Here is an 18,373-nt window from a genome sequence, read left to right as displayed (position 1 = left end):
AGACAACTGGAATCTCTGGATATCATTTTAGAGGTAAATGGAAGGTGGGCAATGGGTAGCAGTAGGAGCTATATAAACTTGGCTACAGCTTTGAGTGAACAGCATTTTTAGGGTTAAGGGTGGGATAAAATAACTTGTATTTGACCTCTCAACCCAAGCTTCTGAGATATTAAATTATAATTAAATGTGTCAGCTGGCACTCTCTCTGTACTTCACTGACAGTGTTGACTGCTTACCAGAGTAGGACATTTAATACTTGGAAAGCCCATAGGCACCCACATGTGAAAACATTTAAGTGCCCTAACCTCTAACCAAATCCCACCTCTCCTCACCTCTGAATGATACTTTATGTATCTACATCTTGGTTTCTTCTTACACTGGTTTTTAGGCAGTGTTTAAATATAAGGACACAATTTAGGTATTATCCAGGTGGTGGCAATGTGGCCTCATGCCCCATAAACTTGGCTAATGGTGGCAGAGAAAGGACAGATGAAGGACAGATGATGGAGAACACTGTGGCAATAAAATTAATGCTTAAAGACTGGAGGTGTACAGAAGCTTGAGTAGCTCAAAGCCTTTGGCTTTCTAAAGTTTAGATTAGCAATCTAACCTAATGCATCTCAAACACTAAAGCAATTTATTTGGATTGGAGATGTTAACCTGGAAGCACAGGAAGAGTGAATTCACCTCACCTAACTTTAGCCATCAGAAAGTCAGACATCTGTCTACACTATTTAATCACTTCCTCTTACAGTAAGTGAAGAAAGATGCAAACCTCTAGATATGGCCTAAACCATCCCAGTATAAGTGAGATGAAGTGCTCTCTGGAGTATCCTGTCTGCTTCCATTGACTATTGAGAGATGATCAACAGCTTAGACAACCAGCTTAGATCAAGTACCTACCGTCTAGACATTTAACATTACATGAGACTAATCTACCCCCCAGATATTCAGTTTCTCTTTAGAAATCTCATGAGTGTTGTTGCAGTAACAAATACTGCTTTTTCAAATTTATGCTTCCCAGAAGCAAGTTTTGATTAGCTAGTGAATCTTTTTCTTCAACAACGACTCATTGTCATTCTCCTTTACCCCTGTTTAAACACATACACATATACCTACAGAATACAGAATTAACCAGGTTGAAAAAGACCTCAGAGATCATCAAGTCCAACCTATCACCCAACACCATCTAATCAACTAAACCATGGCATTAAGTGCCTCATCCAGTCTCTTTTAAAACACTTCCAGTGATGGTGACTCCACCACCCCCCGGGCAGAACATTCCAATGGCCAGTCACTCTTTCTGGGAAGAATTTCTTCCTAACATCCAGCCTAAACCTCCCCTGGCACAGCTTAAGACTGTGTCCTCTTGTTCTGGTTGCCTGGGAAAAGAGACCAACCCCCATTGATTACAACCTCCCTTCAGGTAGTTGTAGACAGCAAGAAGGTCTCCCCTGAGCCTCCTCTTCTCCAGGGTAAGCAATCCCAGCTCCCTCAGCCTCTCTTCATAGGGCTTGTGCTCCAAACCACTCCCCAGCTTTGCTGCCCTTCGTGTGTATATATATATATATAGTGTGTGTGTATACATAGTATACATATGAACTAATTTTTATGACATTTGGGGTCATTTGGTTTCTTATGAACAGAAAACTAGGACATTCAACCAAGTCTCCAAGTTTCTGCATCTGAATTCTAGGCATGATACTGACTATTGACTATGGGAAACTTTTGGAACATAAAAACCTTACTAAATAGTCATTTGTTTTAAATACTTAAGGGTTATTTTAAAACCACAGCCTCCCAGGTGCTGTAGACATCCTCTCCTGGGATGCTTTAGTCACATTAACCTTTCAACTTGCCTGCCAGTATCTTAAGGGGGCCTACAAGAAAGCTGGGGATAGACTTTTTAGGATGTTGGGTAGCAATAGGACTAGAGGGAATGGAGCAAAACTAGAAATGGGTAGATTCAGACTGGATGTTAGGATGAAGTTCTTCCCCATGAGGGTGGTGGGACACTGGCACAGGTTGCCCAGGGAGGTGGTGGAAGCCTCATCCCTGGAGGTTTTTAAGGCCAGGCTGGATGTGGCTGTGAGCATCCTAATGTAGTGTGAGGTGTCTCTGCCCATGACAGTGGGGTTGGACCTAGATGATCCTTGAGGTCCCTTCCAACCCAAACAATTCTATGATTCTATGATCTTTTCTTCTATATTAGTCAGTTGAGGTTTTTTCAAGTTTACACTTGTTTGTTGAGTCTCATAAATATCCTGATCTATAGCTTGTGATTCTGACACATGGTCAGTGACTGTCAGCTGCACAGCTGAAAGAACCAGCTTTTTTCAGCACTTGAAAACAGAATTTAAAAGGGGAAAAAAGGGGGGGGGGGGGAAGAGCAGACAAAACACATACAGCCTATTTGTATCCTAATAATATCAGATGGACTTTTTGGCAGGAAAATAAATTAACAGATAAATAGCTTGCTGGGATACTAAACAGATTAGCCCTTCATGTCATTTAAAAGAAGAAAACTACTTTGTAACAGGAAAATTATTTTTCTATCTCCTATCTCACCTGGTGCATTTCCCTTCCATTCTATTGATAATTTCCACATACTTTTTTATGGAGAGCAATTCCAGACCCCATTATTGTTCCCAGCTCTGACATTCACATAGGAAATGAAAAACTGCCCTAACCTTCCCTCCTGCTCATAAAGTCCTGGAAGAGGTGGATAAGACCACAGAATCTCTTGACTTAGGGTACAATTTCTTCTCCATTTGCATAAATCCCCCAGGCAGGCAGGAAGAGACAATATTTCAAACCCAATCCCAAATATTTCATTTGGAGCGGTTATCTCATAATTACAGAGCTGCTGCCAATTAGCAAAAAGAGAAACCTGTAGCATAATTTTGTGCTGTTAGACATGGAGGGAGGGATGGGGCTGATGGGTTTTAAAGTGTATTGTATGTAGATGTACAGTCCTGACCTAAAACAGGCAGTCCCACAGAACGAGTGACCAGTGATTTCTTTGCCTGGAGGGTGCACATACCCTGTATGCATCACTTGAAACATCTTTTCCTTGTGAAGATGTTTGCTGTTGTGGGACAGCCATTGCTGCCACAGTGATTTATTAGAACAATGCAATATTGTAGGCAATCTGAGGCAGAGATTCACCCACCGAAAATGAACAGAGAATTTAGAGGGAATATAATTGTCTTTGGCAGGGGATTAGTGCTCACATGCAGAGCTTCTCTGGAAGCCTGAAGATTGGGGGGGGGGAGGAAAGCTTTTCCTTTAATATCACCTGAAACAATGTCATATGGGTTCAGAATACAATTAGATGAATCACAGAATGTTAGGGGTTGGAAGGGACCTCAAAGGGTCATCTAGTCCATTATCTCTGCCAGAGCAGGACCTCCCAGAGCAGGTCATGCAGGAATGCATCCAGGCAGGTTTTCAAAGTCTCCGGTGAAGGAGACTTCACAACCCCTCTGGGCAGCCTGTTCCAGGGCTCTGTCACCCTCACAGTGAATAAGTTTTTCCTTATGTTCACATGGAACCTCCTATGCTCCAGCTTGCACCTGTTGCTCTTTGTCCTGTCACTGGACATCACTAAGAAGAGCCTGGACTCCATCAGGGTCATCTGTACCTCTCATGGAGAAACTTCCTCTTAAAACCCCTCAGACTCCCCATTTCCTCAGCAGCAGCCCAAATTTCATGATTTATCATCACTGCTACTTCCTGTTTTATTCTTGAAGGTTCCTAAAGCACAAGTTTGCTTGTCTGCACATATGCAACTTAGGTTTGTAGAAGTGATACAAACACACTCTGCTCAAGTCTTTTACAGATGAATGTGAAATTAAGAAGAGGATGGGACAGAAGAACACTTCTGCCTTCATAATGTATTTGCCACTTATGAACCAGACAGTCTCAGAATCATAGAATTGTTAGGGTTGGAAGAGACCTTAAGGATCATCTAGTTCCAACCCCCCTGCCATGGCCAGGGACACCTCACACTACAGCAGGTTCCTCACAGCCACATCCAGCCTGGCATAAAAAAACCTCCAGGGATGAAGCTTCTACCACCTCCCTGGGCAACCTGTGCCAGTGTCTCACCACCCTCATGGGGAAGAACTTCTTCCTAACATCCAATCTGAATCTACCCATTTCTAGTTTTGTTCCATTCCCCCTAGTCCTGTCACTACCTGACATCCTAAAAAGTCTATCCCCAGCTTTCTTGTAGGCTCCCTTCAGATACTGGAAGGCCAAAATGAGGTCTCTTTGGAGCCTTCTCTTCTCAGTCCTATGAATGCTCTCAAAATCAAGAACCTCTATAACACCTTTTACAAGTGAAAAATGGAGTATGTTTTTCTTCACTCAGATCCTGTCCATGAATATGAAGTCAGAGTTCCTTTGAAAAGAATGATTAATGACCTCTTGGCCAAGCAAAGGTGTAAAGGTTTATCTCACCCAGTATAAAAGTTCCACTCATCACTTCTCAGGCTCAGGGATGAGGAAAACACCTCTCAAAGCATGGCTATGTCTACAGCAGGTCACAGATGGAACTGCCATAAGCACAAGATGCCTCCTGTCCTCTGTGCCTCACTAATGGCGCCATTGCAGACTCCTTACAGACCACTTACATGTTCCCATGTTTACATTAAGCATTTGGGATCTAGATTTTCATGGAGATTCAGTCTCAGAAGGATGAGCAAATGTAACCCTTAGTGTCACCCCAACGTCAGGCCAAATGAGCAATATAAATTATCAACTGTTCCCGCAGAAGGCCCCTGGTGTAGAAGAACTATCAGGTCACCACTGCTTGACAGTCAAACCAGTTGTGTTCCAGTCCCAGAGTGCTTGAAATGAGCTGCATCTCTGGATGTAGTTGGATAAGACATGGGGAAAATCTGTAGTTTCCTGGCTCCTGCACAGGGTATAAATAAGTAAGTAGGATCATCCCTGCAATGAGTTGAGGATGTTGAAGATCACATCCAGTACAAACCTGATGTCTGCAATTACGTCAAAGCAGGTAGGATAAGACTCCTGCCTGCTAGCCTTCCCTCACTGAAGAAAGCACACACAGGTTTTCCTGCCCCTGCCTACAGTGATGGGGTTTCTACCTACTAATTTACTGGCCATAAGTGTTTATAATCATAATTTGACCTGGTTAATTCTTTCCCCATATATATTCTACATGGAAAATTGTTTACACATGACAGCAATAAAATCATATCCTGGCTAGAGATCCTATGGGACACTGATTCTCCTACATCCCAAATGGAGTTCTCCAGACACTTTGTCCCCAGCCTGTATAACCCCACATAGTGCTACAGGCTGAGGTCAGAGTGGCTGGAGAGCAGCCAGGCAGAAAGGGACATGGGGATGCTCATTGATAGTAGGCTGAACATGAGCCAGTAGTGTGCCCAGGTGGCCAAGAAGGCAAATGCCATCCTGGCTTGGATCAGGAACAGTGTGGCCAGCAGGAGCAGGGAAGTTATTCTGCCCCTGTACTCTGCACTGGTTAGACCACACCTTGAGTCCTGTGTCCAGTTCTGGGACCCTCAGTTTAGGAAAATGTTGACTTCCTGGAATGTGTCCAGAGAAGGGCAACAAAGCTGGGGAGGGGTTTGGAGCACAGCCCTGTGAGGAGAGGCTGAGGGAGCTGGGGTTGCTTAGCCTGGAGTAGAGGAGGCTCAGGGGAGACCTTATTCCTGTCTACAACTACAGGGAGGGAGGGAGGCTGTAGCCAGGTGGGGGTTAGTCTCTTCTCCCAGGCAACCAGCACCAGAACAAGAGGACACAGTCTCAAGCTGTGCCAGGGGAAGTTTAGGCTGGATGTTAGGAAGAAGTTCTTCCCATAAAGAGAGATTGGCCATTGGAATGTGCTGCTTGGGGAGGTGGTGGAGTCACCATCAATGGAGGTGTTTAGGAAGAGACTGGATGAGGCACTTGGTGCCATGGTTTAGTTGATTAGATGGCGTTGGATGATAGATTGGACTTGATGATCTTGAAGGTCTTTTCCAACCTGGTTAATTCTATTCTATTCTGTTCTGTTCTATTCTATTCTATTCTATTCTATTCTATTCTATTCTATTCTATTCGAATGACAAGGATGGATCCTCCATGATGAAAATTTAAGGAGCATACTGTGTTGCTTTAAGAGGGCAGCACTGGAAATCAATTACTTAACAGTGGACAGCACTGAAGAAATTAAGGCCATGGCCTGCTCCTACTGAAATCAATTAGAATTTTGCTACTGATTGAAATGAAAGCTGAATCAGACCTCATAGCTACTTCTCTGAGTACTTTAATAGCCAACCCTGTGTTTTTATAATGTCTGTATTTAAGTGTTTTGTTCATTTAACAACATCCTTTCTCCTCCGTTTATGTCACACATAAACAGAAATTGTTGAGGTGATGCCTAAAAAGGAACAAACAAACAAAAAATAAAAAGTAAATATTTGCTACAGTAACAACTGAAAAATAGGATTCACCTCTGGCCCTGTGTTTGTTAAGGATAAATTGGGGCCAATAATTTTTATTGCACTCACTATAAAACAGACCACACACTAGTTTCTCTTAGAAATGTTTAATCAGGGCTTTAAAGACATTTCCATGGCTCCTAGGACCTGTAGCACCTTAAGATGTGTAGAGGTTGTCTTCTGAAGAGGCTTGTCCATTTCCCTTCTGGTACAAGCACGGAGAGTTTGGTACCAGAGACTTTTGTCTGCTGCTGGCCTGACACCAGAAGGTGTGATATTGTCTGCTCTTGCATCAAAGTCACCCAAATGAAGAATAATCTGCCCCATATGGATGCCGATATGACTGGATTGTGCCATTCGGGCCTGGTGCCAAGTAAGTGGGGCCTGATAGCTCCAAGCTGTCTGCTGTGGAGGATGGACTTATAACTCCTTATGTCAGAAATATCATTGGAGTTTCTTACTGTTTGGTTCATTTTTAGGTTTTTGTTTCGTTTTGTTTTGTTTTGTTTTGTTTTTCATGTCCAGCAAGTTTCACCAGAATGGACACAACCTGGCATATTTTTTAACTTTCTTGTGGAGAGTTATTCCAATGCCTTTTCCACATCTCCAGGTAAAAAGATGGTTGGCTAAATGCCATCCTGCTTTTTTTTTTTTTTTTTTTAAGCAGAATGTGAATGGAAAGATAAAAATTAAGTGGGGAAGGGGTGGGAGAGGAAAGACAGCAGAGCAATGAAAATTATAACATTAAAATACAGACAAATAAATTAAGCAAACAAGGAGAAGATTAGGAAATTATTAGTATGACCTGATGGATGAAAAGCTGCATATGAGCTGGTAATGGGTGCTAGCAGCACCGGTCTACCATACCCTGGGCTGCATGGCAGTGCAGCCAGAAGATTGAAGGAGGGGACTGGAATGGAATGGAATGGAATGGAATGGAATGGAATGGAATGGAATGGAATGGAATGGAATGGAATGGAATGGAATGGAATGGAATAAACCAGGTTGGAAGAGACCTTCAAGATCATCGCAAGATTCTGCCCCTCTGCTCTATTCTGGTGAGACCCCACCTGGAGTACTTAGCACATGGACCTGTTGAAGGAAGCCTAGAAAAGGGCCACAAAGATTATCAGAGTGCTTGAGCACCTCTACTATGAGGAAAGGTTGAAAGAGTGGAAGTTGTCCAGCCTGGGTAAAAAAGGCTTCAGGGAGACCTTAGTGAGGTCTTTCAGTACTTAAAGGGAGCCTATCAGAAAGATAGGGACAGCCCTTTTAGCAGGGTCTGGTGTGACAGGACAAGAGGTGATCATTTTAAAATAAAAGAGGAGAGATATAGACTAGGTATAAGGAAGATTTTTATCTGTTTTTACAGTGAGAGTGGTGAGGCACTGGCACAGGTTTCCCAGAGAGATGGTGGATGCCTCATCCCCAGAAACATTCCAGGCTGGACAAGGCTCTGAGCAACCTGATTTAGAATCATAGACTCATAGAATCAATAAGGTTGGAAAAGACCTCAGAAATCAAGTCCAACCTGTCACCCAACACCTCATGACTAGCTAAACCATGGCTTCAAGTGCCACATCCAATCCTTTTTGGAACGCCTCCAGGGATGGTGACTCTACCACCTCCCTGGGCAGCACATTCCAATGGCCAATTACTCTTTCTGGGAAGAACTTTCTCCTCACCTCAAGCCTAAACTTCCCCTGGCACAGCTTGAGACATTTAGTTGCAGATGTCCCCATTCACTGCAGGAGAGTTGGACTACATAACCTTTAAAGGTCTCTTCCAACCCAAACCATTCTATGATCCTGGATTTTATGTCCTGTAAGTTTTTTTAACATTTATTTCAAGAAGGAATGGAAGAACCAAGATGGAAAAGCCAAGACATTCTCACAGATGACCTTGCTACTACTTTTTGCTCAGATCCAGGCCACACTTCACCTCTTCCTTGCACAATGATTCATACAGTTCTGCCACTTGACAGAGCAATGAGTTAGTTAATGTCAAAAAGCAAGCCAAGTACCTCTTATTCCGTACAAACGCTAAATGCTGTTGTTGCCATGTGAAAACTGGTGCTTTTATAAGATCAAAAGACAGCCAGGCACGGCTCTGACTGGGGACATAGCCTGAGTGGTCAGGCTGCAGTCACACGCATGCTTTTGGGTACAAGCTTAAGGACTCCACCCAAGCAGGGTCTATAAATGTAACATATGGTTTCCAATCATGGGTCATGACTGTTTTGCAGAAAACTTCTGTTTCAGCCTGCAGGTTAACCAGGGAGATTTGAGGGAAGAAAGGAATCCTGTCCCTGTTTCTAGCACAGCTGCCAAAGCTTCTGCTACAGTTTACACCTTCAAGTAACTGTGGGGGGAAAAAAACACCTCACAAATTTTCAGCTGGTGAGTGCATCAGGAAGGCCTCTCCCTGTCTCGCTGCCACCATTCACACCCAGAGTTATGGTGCCTAATAACCTTTCACATGGCCTGAGAAGGGCCTGGCCGGCTCCTCTCTTTTCCCCATAACGAGAAAGAGCAGAAGAAACTTTGCGGTTTATGGACACAATAATCTCATTAAAGCTCCACCGTGGCTTCCAGAAGTTTTAATAAACCAGCTGGTTAATCACAATAATATCCCTCCCCCTTTCACTTTATGGAAAGATCCTGCGGTCAGGAAACATAAAACTCTCAACACGTTGACCACAGCGAGGATTACAGCCTCATGCAGTGACACTTTTCCAACTGTAGATCTTGTGTGCTGCACAAACCTCAAACAACCTCATAAACAAGTTTGAAGCAGACCTAACGCCAGGCTTGCCAAGGAGAACATCAAGAGTAATTCTGTTAATGAGGTCTGGCTGGAGCTGAAACACCTCTCCTAAGTGTGTTATTTTTAATCAAGTCATTTCCAGCAGGAACCTTTATGGAAGTGTGCAGTGATTCATTCCTTAAAGTTTACACCTGAAGGTTCCAGTCTTGGGCCACTGATGTCACTGGAAGCTTTAGTGTGGATGGATAGGTGTTGAATCAGACACCATGGCCTTGGCCCTTGATGACTTAATATCCACAGATCCATGTCCTCAAAGAGAAGCATGACCCAAGAACTCTCTTCTATAAGGGGTAAAGAATTTGATAACAAACCAGAGCCCTATTTCTGCATAGCACCACCACTGTCCTGAGCTGAGAAAACGTGCCACTTGCCTGAGGTTCACATGAGGGTGCTCCTGGGCACCCCAAGGGGCCCAGCTTAGCAAGGTGGATGAATAACAAGTGGTGTCACTCCTAGTTCATAACCATTTTTATTCAAAGTGCAGATGAAGTGAGAGCTGTTTTTGCCCAGGAAAAAGGAGGCTCTAGGCTGGTGTTCTGCTCCTCATGGAAGATTTTAGTTGCTTGTCTCCCAGTAAAGTCCCTTAAACCACTGGGCTACTTTAGGGGGGAAAAAAAAAGAGTCTCACTCATTCATGCTGTGATTAAGGTACTGTGAAACCAGGAATAAGGAAAGAGGAGAGTATTCTTTCTGTTCAGATCTCTGGTTTGCATCCCAAACCTGCCTCTGCATTACAAACTATGGCAAGTAGAGGCTGGTTTCAAAGATTCTCTGCTATTAGTAGACATTATCTGTTCCTCTTACCTAAGTCTGCAAATAAGCAATGCTAAACAGCTGAAAAGACATCAGAGCAAAGTGGATGTGGTGAGTGCATCTGTGACTCTAAATATACTCTGAAAGTTGAACTTGTGTCTTATCCACTACATCACAAATTCTTTATCCTCCTAAACCAAAGGGGCCTCCCCTACCTTTTGCAAGTTCAGAGAAGCGTAGCACAAAGGAGGAGAAAAGTGTAAAATAGCAATGAGACTGCTGAGAAAATGTAGTTCTTTATATCTGACAAACACAAAGGGCTTCTTAGCATAAGATGAGCAGCAATGGTCATCTTTATACCACTTGCCTGTGTTTTTCTGCAACAACTGTTTCAGATGTGGCCTCTTAGTTCATTAAGTATATCATAACGCCTAAAAGGCAACTTGTAACATCGCCTTTGAGTCCTCTGGGTCTCTGTCTAGTTTCATTGAGAAACAAAGATGTATAGATAATGTTCATCAAGTGTATCTACATATTCATGCCAGATGGCCCAACCCAGCCACTGGAAGAAACTCTCCCTGCCCTGATAGACACATAAAACCTAGTGAGATTAACTTCAGTCCCTTAATAAATAGAATATGTCTCTCTCTCTATATATATATATATATGTGTGTGTGTGCATTTATGTACACATATATATATAAATCCAGGGATAAAACAGCTGTTTCAGCAGAGCTGAGAAAAGACTGCTTTTTCTTGCTCTCATGACATATATCTGCTCACTGAGCCACGGTGTTTCTCTGAAGGTTTTCTGCTCCTAGAAATCTACTATTTCTGGATAATGGTTCCCAAGTAGTTGTTTAATTAAAGCCCCCATGTAGTCAGTTTTATTCCAGAATTCTGGAATAGCTTTTCTGTAAATTTTGAAGTGTCAAGACACCCTGGGGCATGTGAAGAGAAGTGTGTGCCTGTGTCAATGAGTAGCTGTTAAGAGGAAGGTGAAAATAATGGGAAACTTGCTTATATTGGTAAATGGCAATAAGAGTGTTGCTGGTAGCATCATTTTAAATCATTCTGGCATGCAAACAACTAGAGCTGCACAACTAGTTTGGAGAGGAAAAGAAATACTAGAGTAATTCAACTACTTTTTAGTTCCACACAGAACCACCAAGGTTGGAAGAGACCTCAAAGATCATCAAGTCCAACCACACATAGTCTTCAGGGTTACAATTTAGACATTCAGATTCACCTTCCAAATAATTTCTTTGAGGCATCTTTGTCTCAAGTCTGTCAGCTGTTCGTTGTATATGTTTGATATATGAAAATCAAGCTGGGCTAATTACTTTTGATTAGATGCATAGTTTATGATATGTTAGCTCTTTGCCTTGATTAGGTTAATTTAATTCTTAGAAACACATATTGTATGTGAAAATGGTATTTTCAAACACCTCTACCATAAATACCTTCTAACAGTCATTGGAAATCCCTTCTTTGTACAAAATTTCCTGCAGCAAACTTACAGGCCAAACTATATGTAAAAAAAGATTTATTCACTGGGAGCATGAACACAACAAGGAAAAAAAAAATATGTATAGCATTTTATTTGAGCAAGTAGTCAATATTTTGTGGACTAGTCCAGTACTGTTCATTACCGGGTTCATTAATTGCATCCACTCGTTTTGTAGTCCTTGTTCCTGGTAGTGAGTATTTATTCATGCATGTTCAGCTAAAGCCAAGTCAATTAAATTGCTTGTGACTTTGAGCACACCAGCAGAAGGGCTGTCCCAGCTAACACTGCAGTTTAGAAAACCCATGCAACCTTTTGATTACGAGCCCTGCGCTCGCTTCTTCCACCCCTCACTCCAGTAAAAACGGACTTTCAGCTGATCTCTTGCAGCCCTCCCGCTGTCACCCTAGTTTCTGAGAGTCCTCTGATCACCCACTGGCTCCAACGCAAGACACACTCAGCCACACTCACCTTCAGCTTCAATCATGCCCTCTTCCCTCCGCTAACATGTAGTCACTCAGACACTTTCACATTTGGTTACATACCCAACTCCTGGCACTCACATTCGGTTATTTTCAGAGTGTTACACCCACACTTAATTACAATCACACCCTCACACTCCCCATTCAGTTACACCACCAGTGCTGCCCACCTCCCCCCCACACTCAATTATAATCACATGTGATTAAACCTGCAATTCTGCACCTAGGGTATAATCCTTCACTGGCATTCGCATCCACTTATGCTCAACAGCCTCCACTGGGCTGCACGTCTGCTCATCACATTCATGCATGCATGGCAACACCAGATTTCTTCTTTCATCCTGACAGCAGAGTGGTTTTGAGTTTGCTTTGCAGATACACAAAGAGCACCCGCTTTCTACCAAGGAGGAGAAAGATTTGCTGTTCCCATGGAATGTTGCCTTCCCAGAAAAATCACCTTAAATCCTTATTTCATACCTCTTGAAGAATACATGCTCTGCCTGCTTTTATTTTAGCAGCTAGTGGGAATGAAAATCAAGGTGCTGCTTCACAAAATGCTGAGCACTTGAAGCAAAAGGCAATCCCTTCCCTAAAGAGACTAAGGGTGTATCTGTCCTCCAGATGGAGAAAGTGTTGGGGTTTCTTATGGAGGAATATGAAGGTCATCTACTCAATCTTCTATTGCATCTGTGAAAATGCTATGAAAGCACATTACTGATGTCCCTTAACACACATCCATCCATTCACCACTGTAATGGCTCACTGTCCAAGCAGTCTGCAGTCTCCTCTGCATGACTGTGTGACCATCTTTTGCAGTTTGGTAATAGTGATATAAAGTATCACAGAATTGTTTTAGTTGGAAAAGACCTCTAAGATCATCCAATCTAACCAAAGGTCTCTCTTTGCTGGAGAGCACCAGAACAAGAGGACACGGTCTCAAGCTGCACCAGGGGAAGTTTAGGTTGGAGGTGAGGAGAAAGTTCTTCCCAGAAAAAGTAATTGGCCATTGGAATGTGCTGCCCAGGGAGGTGGTGGAGTCACCATCCCTGGAGGTGCTCAAGAGGGGACTGGATGTGGCACTTGAAGCCGTGGTTTAGTTAGTCATGAGGTGTTGGGTGATAGGTTGGACTTGATCTCTGAGGTCTTTTCCAACCTTATTGATTCTATGATTCTGTATTAATACAGGCTGTGGGGTGTTGGGGTTGAGAGCAGCCCTGTAGCAAAAGACTTGGGGTCAAAAAGCTGGGTGTGAGCCAGCACTGTGTGCTCACAGTCTAAAAGGTCAAACATATCCTTGCTGCATCCAAAGCAGTGTGACCAAAAGATCAAGGGATGTGATTCTGCCGCTCTTGTCCACCTAGGTGAGAATCCACCTGCAGTGCTGTGTCCGGCTCTGGAGACCTCAACACAGGAAAAACATGGAATTTTTGGAAGGCCACAAAAATTATCAGAGGATTGAGCACCTCTGCTATGAAGAAAGATGGGACAGTTGGGGTTGTTCAGCCTGGAGAAGGATCCAAGAAGACTTTATTGTAGCCTTTCAATACTTAAAAGTGGGCCTATCTGGGCCTGCTGTGACAGGACAAGAGGTGGAGGTTTTAAACCAAAAGAGGAGAGATTTAGACTAGATGGAAGGAAAAAAATGTCGACACTGAGGGTGGTGAAACATTGTCACAGGTTACCCAGAAAAGTGGTGGATGCCTCATCCCTGGAAATATTCCAGGTCAGGCTGGACAAGGTTCTGAGCAACCCGATCTAGCAGAAAATGTTTCTGCCCATTACAGGGAAGTTGGACTCGATGACCTTTAAAAGTCCCTTCCTTTCCAAACTATTCTACAATTGTATGAGTCTATGGTTCTATGTGCCAATGAAATCCTTCTTCTCCTGAAGTCAGAAAAACGTCTTTCTGGTGACCATGGACCTATGGTCTTCCTGATGAAAAGACGACAAGACCCACATCAGAGGTATGTAAAACCCACGCACATGCTAACAAGAAATGTGGGCTGCTGTGGGACTGTTTCAATCAGATGCATCCAATTCCAATAACACTAACCATAGGTATGAATATTAATAGAGGGTCAAAAGTAAAGAGGATAAAAAAGATGGTGTTTAGACACCATTAAAGGCATAAACAGAGCAAGCATCATCTATATCAACTCATGTGCACCCACATGCCCAGAGAGCTTAATATTTTTTCCAGTATTTAAAATCCACAGTCAGACTTAAGAGGAAGCTCTCATAATCTGAAGTGATTTCTAAAGCAAGTTTTGATTTAGAAAGACAAGATAAAGCTCTGTCTAAGGAAGCCACATTTCCAATCGCATGTTCTTGACAGAGACTTGGACTCAGCTTTTATTAATCAAGACATAAAATCCCAATGAAATTCACACCAGTTCTGGAAGTAATGGCAGGGGTGAGAGAGGAGTGGGAGGAGAGAGAAAGAAGGAAAAAGGGGGGGAGCAGAATAAAACTAAAAGCAAAACAACTCAAGCCTAAAAAGAGCCCTGGAAGATGAGACAGGGCCATGGATAAGTGCCTGCTGCCGCAATAGGATACACATGGCCTGTTCAAAGATGCCTTTGCAGGGAGCCAGACCACAAATAAAACAAGACATGTGGTATGGGGTTGAATTGGCTACTTTTTTTATTAAATAAACAATTGATCCAAATCAACTAACTCTAAATCATTTAGGAGGTCTTTGTTGATTCTTACCAGAACTAATATGTGCAGATAACTTGCACTCGGTCTTATAATTATTGTTCCCTGCATGGCTACCAGCCATCAGAAATCCCACTTCTGTGTATCTTGAGGAAGCAGGAGGAAGGATGAGAGAGAAAACAGGAAAGGACACAAAAAGGAAGAACAATCTCTTTTCATCATCCAAGCATCTTAAGCAGTGTCTGAGTCTGAACAGATACAGATGATAAATGGGAAAGAGTAGTCTCAATGCTATGGGGATGGCACCCCCCATTCTGTTCCTACCACCATGCATTGTGCCAGTGTTGCATGCAGGGAGGACTAAAATATCATGGCTGCTACTACCATAACTTTTGGCAAAGTCAACAGAAGAGGCTTAGAGAAGTAAGAAGGGCAAAACTCATCCTGCCATTTCCCTTCGGAAAGATTAAAAACCAGACCTTCGCTGCAAAGAAAATTGGAAGGTATTCCACCACAGCAGTTGTCATACCAGCAAAGATCAAAAGGGCAACAGAGAAAAAATATTTTTCCCAAAAGTCTTGAGAAACTCAGCTTGAAACCCAAGCATCCTGCAAATTCAGCTTGAAGAAGGTGAGATTAGAGCCAGGCTACTGTGAATACTCCAGGATCACTAATGTGGTTTTTGTGGCCAGAGGTGAGTTATTTTCCTCCACTACTCTTGGATGACTTTTGCAAGTCAAAGAGCTTTTGGTCAAAATTTTTCAAGGCTGCTGCATACTGCTTGCTCCTCATTATTTTTCTGGACCACATATTTTAGCCACCTCAGAGAAGAAAGCCTTCTTTTAAAGGACCTGTTAAATGTCATCACAACACAGGACAGCCTTATGCATCCCAATAAATGGGAGCATTTTGGAAAATGCAGTCTGATCCTGATGTAAATGAGATAACACCTGTAAGTTAATGCCATACATAAGAGGGCCAAAAAAGCAAAGATCTGGGTTTGGAGGAGTGAAAAACATAATAATGACAATAAGGATTACTATTAGATCCTTTGCTACTAACATGGGGGGGTGGGTAATTTTTTTTTAATGGTGTCACTGTCTAGGAGAGGTATTCATAGAATCATAGAATTGTTAGGGTTGGAAGGGACCTCAAGGCTCACCTAGTTCCAACACCCCAGCCATGGCCAGGGACACCTCACACTACAGCAGGTTGCTCACAGCCACATCCAGCCTGGCCTTCAAAATCTCCAGGGATGAGGCTTCTATCACCTCCCAGGGCAACCTGTGCCAGTCTCTCACCACCATCATGGGGAAGAACTTCTTCCTAACATCCAATCTGAATCTACCCATTTCTACTTTTGTTCCATTCCTCCTAGTCCTATCACTACTTGACACCCTAAAAAGTCCCTTCCCAGTTTTCTTGTATGCCCCCTTCAGATACTGGAAGGCCACAATAAGGTCTCCTTGCAGCCTATTCTTTTCAGCTGTGGATTGGGCAGCGCCTGGAGAGGAAGATGGTGTACAAATATGAAAAAACTGCCTTCAGAGTAGTCATCCTGATGAACTACTCCTAGCCATGAAGCTCTTTCAGGATCTCAGCAGAGTTTCTGTGTCACTGTTGGTGCCCCAGCACTCACTCAACTTTCTCTTGTGAGTGTTTTTATGATTTACATCCAAAGTGACCCAGATCTTATGATCTTATGACTGCCCCTTTCCTATGGAGTACAGGAAGGGGGGGAAATCAAGCAGCACACCCTGTGCCATTATGGAAACCAGAATTATAATCAAGATAGAGCAGAGAGAAACTTTGCAATAAAAAAGAAGAAGCCATTTAAGATTTTGGAGTCACATCTCTCAGATGGCTTGTGGGAAAATGGTAATAACAGCTGCAATAAACACAGGAGCAACAAAAAAATGTGGGATCCCAATGCCTGTGCCCACAGTGAGAATAAAAAATGCAAAGCCTGGGCCACCTCGCCTTTAATTTCCTAACTGCTGTTTTGTAAGGCTGTGTCATGCTTCTCAGTTCAAACACGCTTTGGCTCTTTATTATTCATGGGCCTTTTTCTCAGTCAGTGGTGTTGAATAATAAAACAGCCCAGGATCAAATGGGCCAATTCTCCACGCCTGACACCAACTGCTACTGTTCGCTGGGCTCTGCCAAGCGTTGCCTCTGATAATGAGTGGGATTTGGTTAAACAGTAAATTAATGAATAATGAAATATCCAGGTTGATCAGTTAGAGAGCACGCTTGCTTTGCCCCCGGCCAAACGCTCGGGGCAGAAATTACTCTCAAACGGCACTTGCCTGCGTGCTGGGCTGGATAACTATTTTACAGCCTATTGCTTGACAGGATGTTAGGAAGGGCGCAAGGGGAAAGGGGGGGAGGTCGGGAAAGCAAAGCAGGCGGGGCAGTCTCCTTATCATCCCTCACCGAGGAAAGAAGGGGCCGGTTTGGGGCCTTGCAGACCCCATGATGAAGGAGAGGGCTGCAGAGCTCGAAGGAGATGGGTGTAAGGTTGCAGGAAGAACGAACTCTTCCAAAGAGGTCTTCGTCTTTGCTCTCCCAACTTTAGCAGTGTATTACCTTGACCTTAGCTATCATTGTGGTTAACCCAACTTTTCTTTCCCCTCCCCCGCATCAGCTGTCAATTCTCGCTTTGCATTAGCTTTGTCCGAGCGTGTTTCTAAGCAGGGGACATCCCTCCTGGTAGGGCTTATAGCCCACACTGCAGAAAGAGCCTCTCGAAGCCGTGTGTCAGGTGTTTTTGGCAAATAAAAGAGCCTGTGAAAGGCTGCTCGCACGGGCTGGGGTAGCCACACACAAACTGATAGACGGAGAAAGCAATGCAGCAAAGAGAAAACAATCCTGTAGCCTTCTTTTTCTGCACCGGGAGAGATAAGTAGCTGTAAAATATTTCCCGCAGGTCAGTAACACAAGTACATAGATGTACACAAACACAGACGCGTTTCTACAGCTGGAGGAGGGGGAAAATCCCTTCTTGACTTCTCACACCCATCCTCCAGAGCTGCACAACGCCCCAGCCCAGGGTATGTATTTTGGATGGGGGTGGGGATATTGGCGAGAAAGCCGCTATAATTACCACCTCTTATCCAGAAAGGGAAACACTCTGCAACCAGATCACCCACTTTGGGTTTTTTATTCTTTCCGAACTTTCCAAACGAGCCCAACTTTCCAAGACGGAGCAAAGGGAGAAAGGGGGTGGGAGGGGAGAAATGAGGTGAGGAGGAAATCCCTCTGTTTCCAAAACGCGAGTTTAAAGGTCTGAGCTGAATTACTCTTGCTCCTCTCATGTCACTCCTAAGTTAAAGTTTAAAGAAACCTTTGAAGCGTACGAGAGAAGAAGGTTCCTGCTACTTCTCGGCCATCGTTTCCGTCCTCCTCCGGCAGCTGCCGTGCGCGGTGGAAAAGCTCCAGGCTCCGACGGCCATGGCAAAGCCCCAGGAAAGCAAGACTGGAAAGGTTTTAACTATAGTGTCTTTTACTTTTGCAGTCTTCTTCAATCGTCTGCTTTGCACAGTGTGTTGTGAGTGTGAGGAAGAGCAGCAGATGACCAGGCAGCTCTGTGGGGCAGGTTAAAGGCGATATTTATTTTACCCCTCAGACAAAGCCATCTCCCACGTTCGCCGCCAAATGATCATATT

The sequence above is a fragment of the Dryobates pubescens genome, chromosome 3 (genome assembly GCF_014839835.1).
Source record: "Dryobates pubescens isolate bDryPub1 chromosome 3, bDryPub1.pri, whole genome shotgun sequence".
Lineage (NCBI taxonomy): Eukaryota > Metazoa > Chordata > Aves > Piciformes > Picidae > Dryobates > Dryobates pubescens.
This window is presented reverse-complemented; position numbering follows the sequence as displayed.